Source organism: Pristiophorus japonicus, unplaced genomic scaffold (genome assembly GCF_044704955.1).
Source record: "Pristiophorus japonicus isolate sPriJap1 unplaced genomic scaffold, sPriJap1.hap1 HAP1_SCAFFOLD_92, whole genome shotgun sequence".
In the NCBI taxonomy this organism is placed as follows: Eukaryota; Metazoa; Chordata; class Chondrichthyes; family Pristiophoridae; genus Pristiophorus; species Pristiophorus japonicus.
Window position 1 is genome coordinate 541,279 of NW_027254846.1, and position 8,033 is coordinate 549,311.

The following is an 8,033-nucleotide window of genomic DNA, read 5'->3' on the forward strand; positions in this document are numbered from 1 at the left end:
ACATACAGAGAGTGACAGAGAGAGAGAGACAGAGGGAAAGAGAGAATGAAAGAAACACAGAGAGAGCGAATGCGACTGAGAGAGTGATTCAGAGAGAGAGAGTAAAACAGAGAGCGACATATAGATATAGAAATGTAGAAACAAAAAAAATAGGTGCAGGAGCAGGCCATTCTGCCCTTCGAGCCTGCACCACCATTCAATAAGATCATGTCTGATCATTCCCTCAGAAACCCTGTCCTGCATTCTCTCCATACCCCTTGATCCCTTTGGCTGTAAGGGCCATATCCGACTGCCTTTTGAATATATCCAATGAACTGGCATCAACAACTCTCTGCGGCAGGGAATTCCACAGATTAACCACTCTCTGAGTGAAGAAGTTACTCGTCATCTGGGTCCGAAATGGCTTACGCCTTATTCTTAGACTGTGAGCCCTGTTTCTGGAACTCCCCAGCAACGGGAACATTCTTCCTGCCTCTAACCTGTCCAGTCCCGTCAGAGCGACAGAGAGAGACAGAGAATAATACAGAGAGAGAGAGAGAGAGACAGAGAGAGACAGAGCGAGAAAGAGAGAGAGACAGGGGGAGAGTGAAAGACAGAGACAGATAGAGAGACAGACAGAGAGAGAGACAGAGAAACAGAGAGAGAGACAGAGAGAGAGACAGAGCGAAAGACAGAGAGAGATATAGACAGAGAGCGAGGGGCAAAGACAGATAGAGTGAGTGAGAGAGAGAGAGAGAGAGAGAGAGAGAGAGAGAGAGAGAGAGAGAGAGATTGATAGGAGACAGGGAAAGATAGAGATAAAGACACAGAGAGATACAGAGACAGAGAGAGAGTGAGAGAGAGACAAACAGTGCGTGAGAGAGCGAGAGAGAGATACAGAGTGAGAGAGAGAGAGAGCGAGAGAGAGACAGAGCGAGAGATTGATAGAGAGACAGGGAAGGACGAAGATAAACAGTGGGAGAGATACAGATAGACAGAGACAGACAGAGAGAGAGAGACACACAGAGAGAGAGAGTGAGAGAGAGAGACAGAAAGAGAGGGTGACAGAGAGAGAGAAAGAAAAGGAGAGACAGATCGAGAGAGACAGAGAGAGAATGACAGAAAGAGACAGGGATTGATAGAGAGAGAGAGATTGATAGAGAGAAAGTGATTGCTAGAGAGAGAGGGAAAGACAGAGATAAAGACTGGGAGAGATACAGAGAGCGAGACAGAGAGAGAGACAGAGAGAGAGAGAGTGAGAGAGAGAGAGAGAGAGAGCAAGAGAGCGAGACAGAAAATGAGAGACAGAGAAAGAAAGACAGAGATGGAGAGACAGAAATAGAGACAGAGAGAGAGAAAACACAGAAATAGAGACAGAGAGAAAGAAACACAGATGTTTATATATATATATATATAGAGAGAGAGGCTGAGAGAGAGAGTTACAGAGAGAGAGACAGAGGAGGAAGAGACAGGGAGAGATAGTCAGAGAGGGAGACAGAGATTGATAGAGAGAGAGAGAGACAGAACACGAGGGAGAGGAAGACAGAGAGAGAGGGAAAGCTAGAACGAGAGGGAAACAGAGACAGAGAGAGAGAGCAATAGGGGGAATGACAGAGAAAGACAGGGAGAGACAGAAATACAGAGAGACAGTGAGAGAGAGAGAGAGAGAGAGAGAGACAGGCAGAGAGAGAGAGAGAGAGGGAGAGCTAGAAACAGATCGAGAAAGTTGGAGCTATATAGACAGGGAAAGAGATGCAGACAGAGAGAGAGAGCGAGAGAGCAAGAGAGCGAGACAGAGAGGGAGACAGAGAGAGAGAGACACAGAGACAGAGAGATCGGCAGCAGAGAGAGAGACAGATATAATCAGACAAAGCGAGAGACAGAGACAGAGAGACAGAGAGAGAGAGAGGGAGAGAGACGGAGAGACAGACATAGAGAGAGAGAGAGCGAGAAACAGAGAGAGAAAAATACAAATATATAGAGGGAAAGAGATAAACAGAGAGAGCGAGAGATTGAGACAGATAGAGATCGATAGGCAGAGACAGAGAGCTTGAAACAAACAGAGAGAGAACGAGATATATAGAGAGGTAAAGAGATAGAGACAGACAGACAGACAGAGAGACCGAGAGAGCGGGACAGTGAGAGAGAGAGAGAGAGAGAAAGAGAGTTGAAACACATACAGAGAGAACGAGATATATAGAGAGTCAAATATATACAGACAGAGAGACAGACGGACAGAGAGAGAACTGGACAGTGAGAGAGCGATATATATATATATATATATATATATAGAGAGAGAGAGACAGAGAGAGAGCTAGTTTGGAAGTTGATACAGGACGATGGGGAGAGAGCAGGGCAGTGGGATTAGTTTGGAGATTGATACAGGACTATGGGGAGAGAGCGGGGCAGTGGGATTAGTTTGTGGATTGATACAGGACTTTGGGGAGAGAGCAGGGCAGTGGGATTAGTTTGGAAATTGATACAGGGCTATGGGGAGAGAGCGGGGCAGTGGGATTCGTTTGGGAATTGATACAGGGCTATGGGGAGAGAGCGGGGCAATGGGATTAGTTTGGGGATTGATACAGACTATGAGGAGAGAGCGGGGCAGTGGGATTAGTTTGGGATTGATACAGGACTATGGGGAGAGAGCGGGACAGTGGGATTAGTTTGGGTAAAATTGAGCAATCATTTTACAAGAGATGCGTGGTGACCATTTTACACCAGGACACGTGTCTGGGTGATCTGTGAACAAACCTGTTTTACCTGCCTGGGCTCGGGGCTTTGTGTATTGGTCCCAGTCTCTGGGTCCTTCATGTGTTTGAAGAGTTTGAAGTTGGCCACACTATTTCATTCTTTCAGGGCATTGATGGTAAACAGCTTCAATACTGTGTATCTGTGAGGGGGCGACACAATCGAATTTACACATTTTTCAAACCAACAAAACTTGCTTCTCCATTTCCTGGCCAGCGAATATATCCTCCCATCAAACACTCCCAGATCAGGTACAGCACGGGGTTAGATATAGATTAAAGCTGCCTCTACACTGTCCCATCAAACACTCCCAGGGCAGGTATAGCACAGGGTTAGATACAGAGTAAAGTTGCCTCTACACTGTCCCATCAAACACTCCCTGGGCAGGTACAGGGGGTTAGATTCAGAGTAAAGCTCCCTCTACACTGTCCAATCAAACACTCCCAGGGCAGGTACAGCATGGATTAGATACAGACTAAAGCTCCCTATACACTGTCCCATCACACACTCCCAGGGAAGGTACAGCACGGGGTTAGATACAGACTAAAACTCCCTCTACACTCTTCCATCAAACACTCCTAGGGCAGGTACAGCACGTTGTTAGATACAGATAAAGCTCCCTCGACACTGACCCATCAAATTCGCCCAGGGCAGGTACAGCACGGGGTTAGATACAGAGTAAAGCTCCCTCTACACTGACCCATCAAACTCTCGCAGGGCAGGTACAGCACGGGGTTAGATACAAAGTAAAACTCCCTCGACACTGACCCATCAAATTCGCCCAGGGCAGGTACAGCACGGGGTTAGATACAGAGTAAAGCTCCCTCTACACTGACCCATCAAACTCTCCCAGGGCATGTACAGCACGGGGTTAGCAACAGAGTAAAGCTCCCTCTACACTGTCCCATCAAACACTCCCAGGGCAGGTACAGTGAGTTAGATACAGAGTAAAGCTCCCTCTACACTGTCCCATCACACACTCCCAGGGCAGGTACAGCACGGGGTTAGATACAGAGTAAAGCTCACTCTATACTGTCCCATCAAACACTCCCAGGGCAGGTACAGCACGGTGTTAGATACAGAGTAAAGCTCCCTCTACACTGTCCCATCAAACACTCCCAGGGCAGGTACAGGGGGTTAGATACAGAGTAAAGCTCTCTCTACACTGTCCCATCAAACACTCCCAGGGCAGGTAGAGGGGGTTAGATACAGAGTAAAGCTCTCTCTACACTGTCCCATCAAACAATCCCAGGGCAGGTACAGGGGGTTAGATACAGAGTAAAGCTCCCTCTACACTGTCCCATCAAACGCTCCCAGGGCAGGTACAGGGGGTTAGATACAGAGTAAAGCTCCCTCTACACTGTCCCATCAAACACTCCCAGGGCAGGTACAGCATGGGGTTAGATACAGAGTAAATCTCCCTCTACACTGACCCATCAAACACTCCCAGGGCAGATACACCGTTAAGCAGCTAACGTTAAATTAGAGAGTAGTCGGTCTCTGTAATCTATCTCCCAGTGTTAAAATAAAATGGCGACCATTAACAAATGTAAAATGGATGATTGAAGATCGGTGTGTGCATTGTCACTGTGGTTCTGGGAAGCTTCAGAGAGACAGAGAGAGAGAGAGAGGGAGAGATATAGAGAAAGAGATAGACATACAGACAGAGAGAGACAGAGAGACAGAGAGGGAGAGAGTCAGAGAGAGAGAGGGAAGGAGAGATATACAGAGAAAGTGACAGACATACAAACAGAGAGGAAGAGAGAGAGAGAGAGACAGAGATGGTCAGAGAGAGAGACACACACACACAGAGTGAGAGACAGACAGGGAGCGAGAGAGAGAGACAGAGAGAGTCAGAGTGAGTGAGAGAGAGACAGAGGGCGTCAGGGAGAGATATTGAGACAGAGAGAGAGAAAGAGAGACAGAGAGAGAGAGACCGAGGAAGACAGAGTGAGTGAATGAGACAGCGAGATGGGAGAGAGAGACAGACAGAGAGAGTGAGTGTGACAGAGAGAGAGAGAGGCAGAGAGTGTCAGAGAGAGGAGGAGAGAGACAGACAGAGAGAGAGAGGGATAGAGAGAGATAGGGAGACAGAGAGAGAGAGACAGAGAGAGATAGTCAGAGAGAGACAGAGATTGATAGAGAGAGAGAAAGACAGTGATAAAGACAGGGAGAGATACAGAGAGAGCAGAGATAAGCAAGAGGTAGAGGGAGACAGAGAGAGGTAAAGATAGAGCGAGAGAGAAACAGAGACGGAGAGGGAGAGCCCTAGGGGGAAAGACAGAATGACAGAGAGCGAGATAGTGCGAGAGAGAGGGAGTGAGTGAGAGACAGGCACAGAGAGAGCGAGAGGGAGAGCTAGAAACAGATGGAGATATATAGAAAGGGAAAGAGATACAGATAGAGAGAGAGCGAGAGAGCCAGAGAGCGAGAGAGAGATAGAGAGAGAGACAGAGAGAGAAAAACAGAGAGAAAGACAGAGAGAGAGAGATAGCGAGACAGAGAGAAAGACAGAGAGATAGACAGAGAGAGAAACAGAGAGGGACAGAGAGAGAGAGACAGAGCGAGAGAGAGAAAGATGGAAAGAGACGGAAGAGAGAAAGAGAGAGAAACTCAGAGTCACAGAGAGAGAGAGAGAGACAGACAGAGAGAGACAGAGAGAGAGAGAGTGAGAAACAGATAAAGAGAGAGAGAGAGAGACAGAGACAGAGAGATAGAGACAGAGTGAGACAGACAGAGAGTGAGAAAATGAGAGAGTGAGAGACAGAAAGACAGAGTGAGAGAGCGAGAAACAGAGAAAGAGAGAGAGAGAGACAGAGAGTTTGAGACAGAGAGAGAAAGACAGAGAGTGAGAAAATGAGCGAGTGAGAGAGATAGAGAGAGAGAGAGACAGAGACAGAGAGTTATATATACACAGAGAGAGAGGGAGACAGAGAGAGGGACAGAGAGAGAGATGGAAAAATGCAAGAGAGAGAGACAGAGAGAGAAAAAGAGGGATAGACAGAAAGGAGGATAGAGAGAGAGAGGGATAGGGAGAAAGAGGGAGAGAGACGGAAAAAGAGAGAAACACAGGGAAAGAGTGAGAGAGAGAGAGACAGAGATACAGAGAGTGTAGGACAGAGAGAGAGAGAGGCACAGAGAGAGAGAGGGAGAGATAGAGGGAGATAGGGAGAAGGACAGAGAGAGGGAAAGAGAGAGGGAGAGAGTGAGTGGAACAGAGAGAGGGACAGAGAGAGAAAGAGAGATACAGAGTGAGAGAGAAGAGAGACAGAGTGAGAGGCAGAAATAGGGCGAGACAGAGAGAGGGACAGAGTGAAAGAGAGGAAGAGAGAGAGGGAGAGCGAGAGACACAGAGAGAGAGAGAGACAGTGAGAGAGAGCAAGAGGAGAAGAGAGAGTGTGTGTGTGTGTCTCTCTCTTTCTGTCTGTCTCCCTTTCTGCATAGAATCTGGGATTGATACAGGACTATGGGGAGATAGCGGGTCAGTGGGATTAGTTTGGGGATTGATACAGGACTATGGGGAGAGAGCGGGGCAGTGGGATAAGTTTGGGGATTGATACAGGACTATGGGGAGAGAGCGGGGAAGTGGGATTAGTTTGGGGATTGAAACAGCACTATGGGGAGAGATCGCGGCAGTGGGATTAGTTTGGGGTTTGATACAGGACTATGGGGAGAGACCGGAGCAGTGGGATTAGTTTGGGGATTGATACCGGACTATGGGGAGAGAGCGGGGCAGTGGGATGAGTTTGGGGATTGATACAGGACTATGAGGAGAGAGCAGGGCGGTTGGATTAGTTTGGGATTGATACAGGACTATGGGGAGAGAGCGGGGCAATGGGATTAGTTTGGGGATTCACACAGGGCTATGGGGAGAGAGCGGGGCAGTGGGATTAGTTTGGGATTGATACAGGACTATGGGGAGAGAGCAGGGCAGTGGGATTAGTTTGGGGATTAATATAGGGCTATGGGGAGAGAGCGGGGCAGTGGGTTTAGTTTGGGATTGAGACAGGACTATGGGGAGAGAGCAGAGCAGTGGGATTAGTTTGGGGATTAATACAGGACTATGGGGAGAGAGCGGGACAGTGGGATTAGTTTGGGGTTTGATACAGAGCTATGGGGAGAGAGCGGGGCAGTGCGATTAGTTTGGGAATTGATACAGGACTATCGGGAGTGAGCGGGGCAGTGGGATTAGTTTGGAGATTTATACAGGACTATGGGGAGAGAGCGGGGCAGTGGGATTAGTTTGGGGATTGATACAGGGCTATGGGGAGACAGCGGGGCAGTGGGATTAGTTTGGGGATTGATACAGGACTGTGGGTCGAGAGCGGAGCTGTGGGATTAGTTTGGGGATTGATACAGGGCTATGGGGAGAGAGCGGGGCAGTCGGATTAGTTTGGCGATTGATACAGGACTATAGTGAGAAACAGGGGCAGTGGGATTTGTTTACGGATTGATACAGGACTATGGGGAGAGAGCGGGGCAGTGGGATTAGTTTGGGATTGATACAGGACTATGGGGAGAGAGCGGGGCAGTGGGATTCGTTCGGGAATTGATACAGGAGTATGGGGAGAGAGCGAGGCAGTTGGATTAGTTTGGGGATGGATACAGGACTATGAGGAGAGAGCGGGGCAGTGGGATTAGTTTGGGGATTGACACAGGAATATGGGGAGAGAGCGGGGCAGTGCGATTAGTTTGGGGATTGATACAGGACTATGGGGAGAGAGCGGGGCAGTGGCATTAGTTTGGGGATTGATACAGGACTATGGGGAGAGAGCGGGGCAGTGGGATTAGTTTGGGGATTGATATAGGACTATGGGGAGAGAGCGGGGCAGTGGGATTAGTTTGGGGATTGATACAGGACTATGGGGAGAGAGCGGGGCAGTGGGATTAGTTTGGAGATTGATATAAGACTATGGGGAGAGAGCGGGGTGGTGGGAATAGTTTGGGGATGGATACAGACTATGGGGAGAGAGCGGGGCAGTGGGATTAGTTTGGGGCTGGATACAGGACTATGGGGAGAGAGCGGGGCAGTGGGATTAGTTTGTGGATTGATACAGGACTATGGGGAGAGAACGAGGCAGTGGGATTAGTTTGGGGATTGATACAGGACTATGGGGATAGAGCGGGGCAGTGGGATTAGTTTGGGAATTGATACAGAACTATGGGGAGAGAGCGGGGCAGAGGGATTAGTTTGGGGATTGATACAGGACTATGGGAAGAGAGCGGGGCAGTCGGATTAGTTTGGCGATTGATCCAGGACTATAGTGAGAAACAGGGGCAGTGGGATTTGTTTACGGATTGAT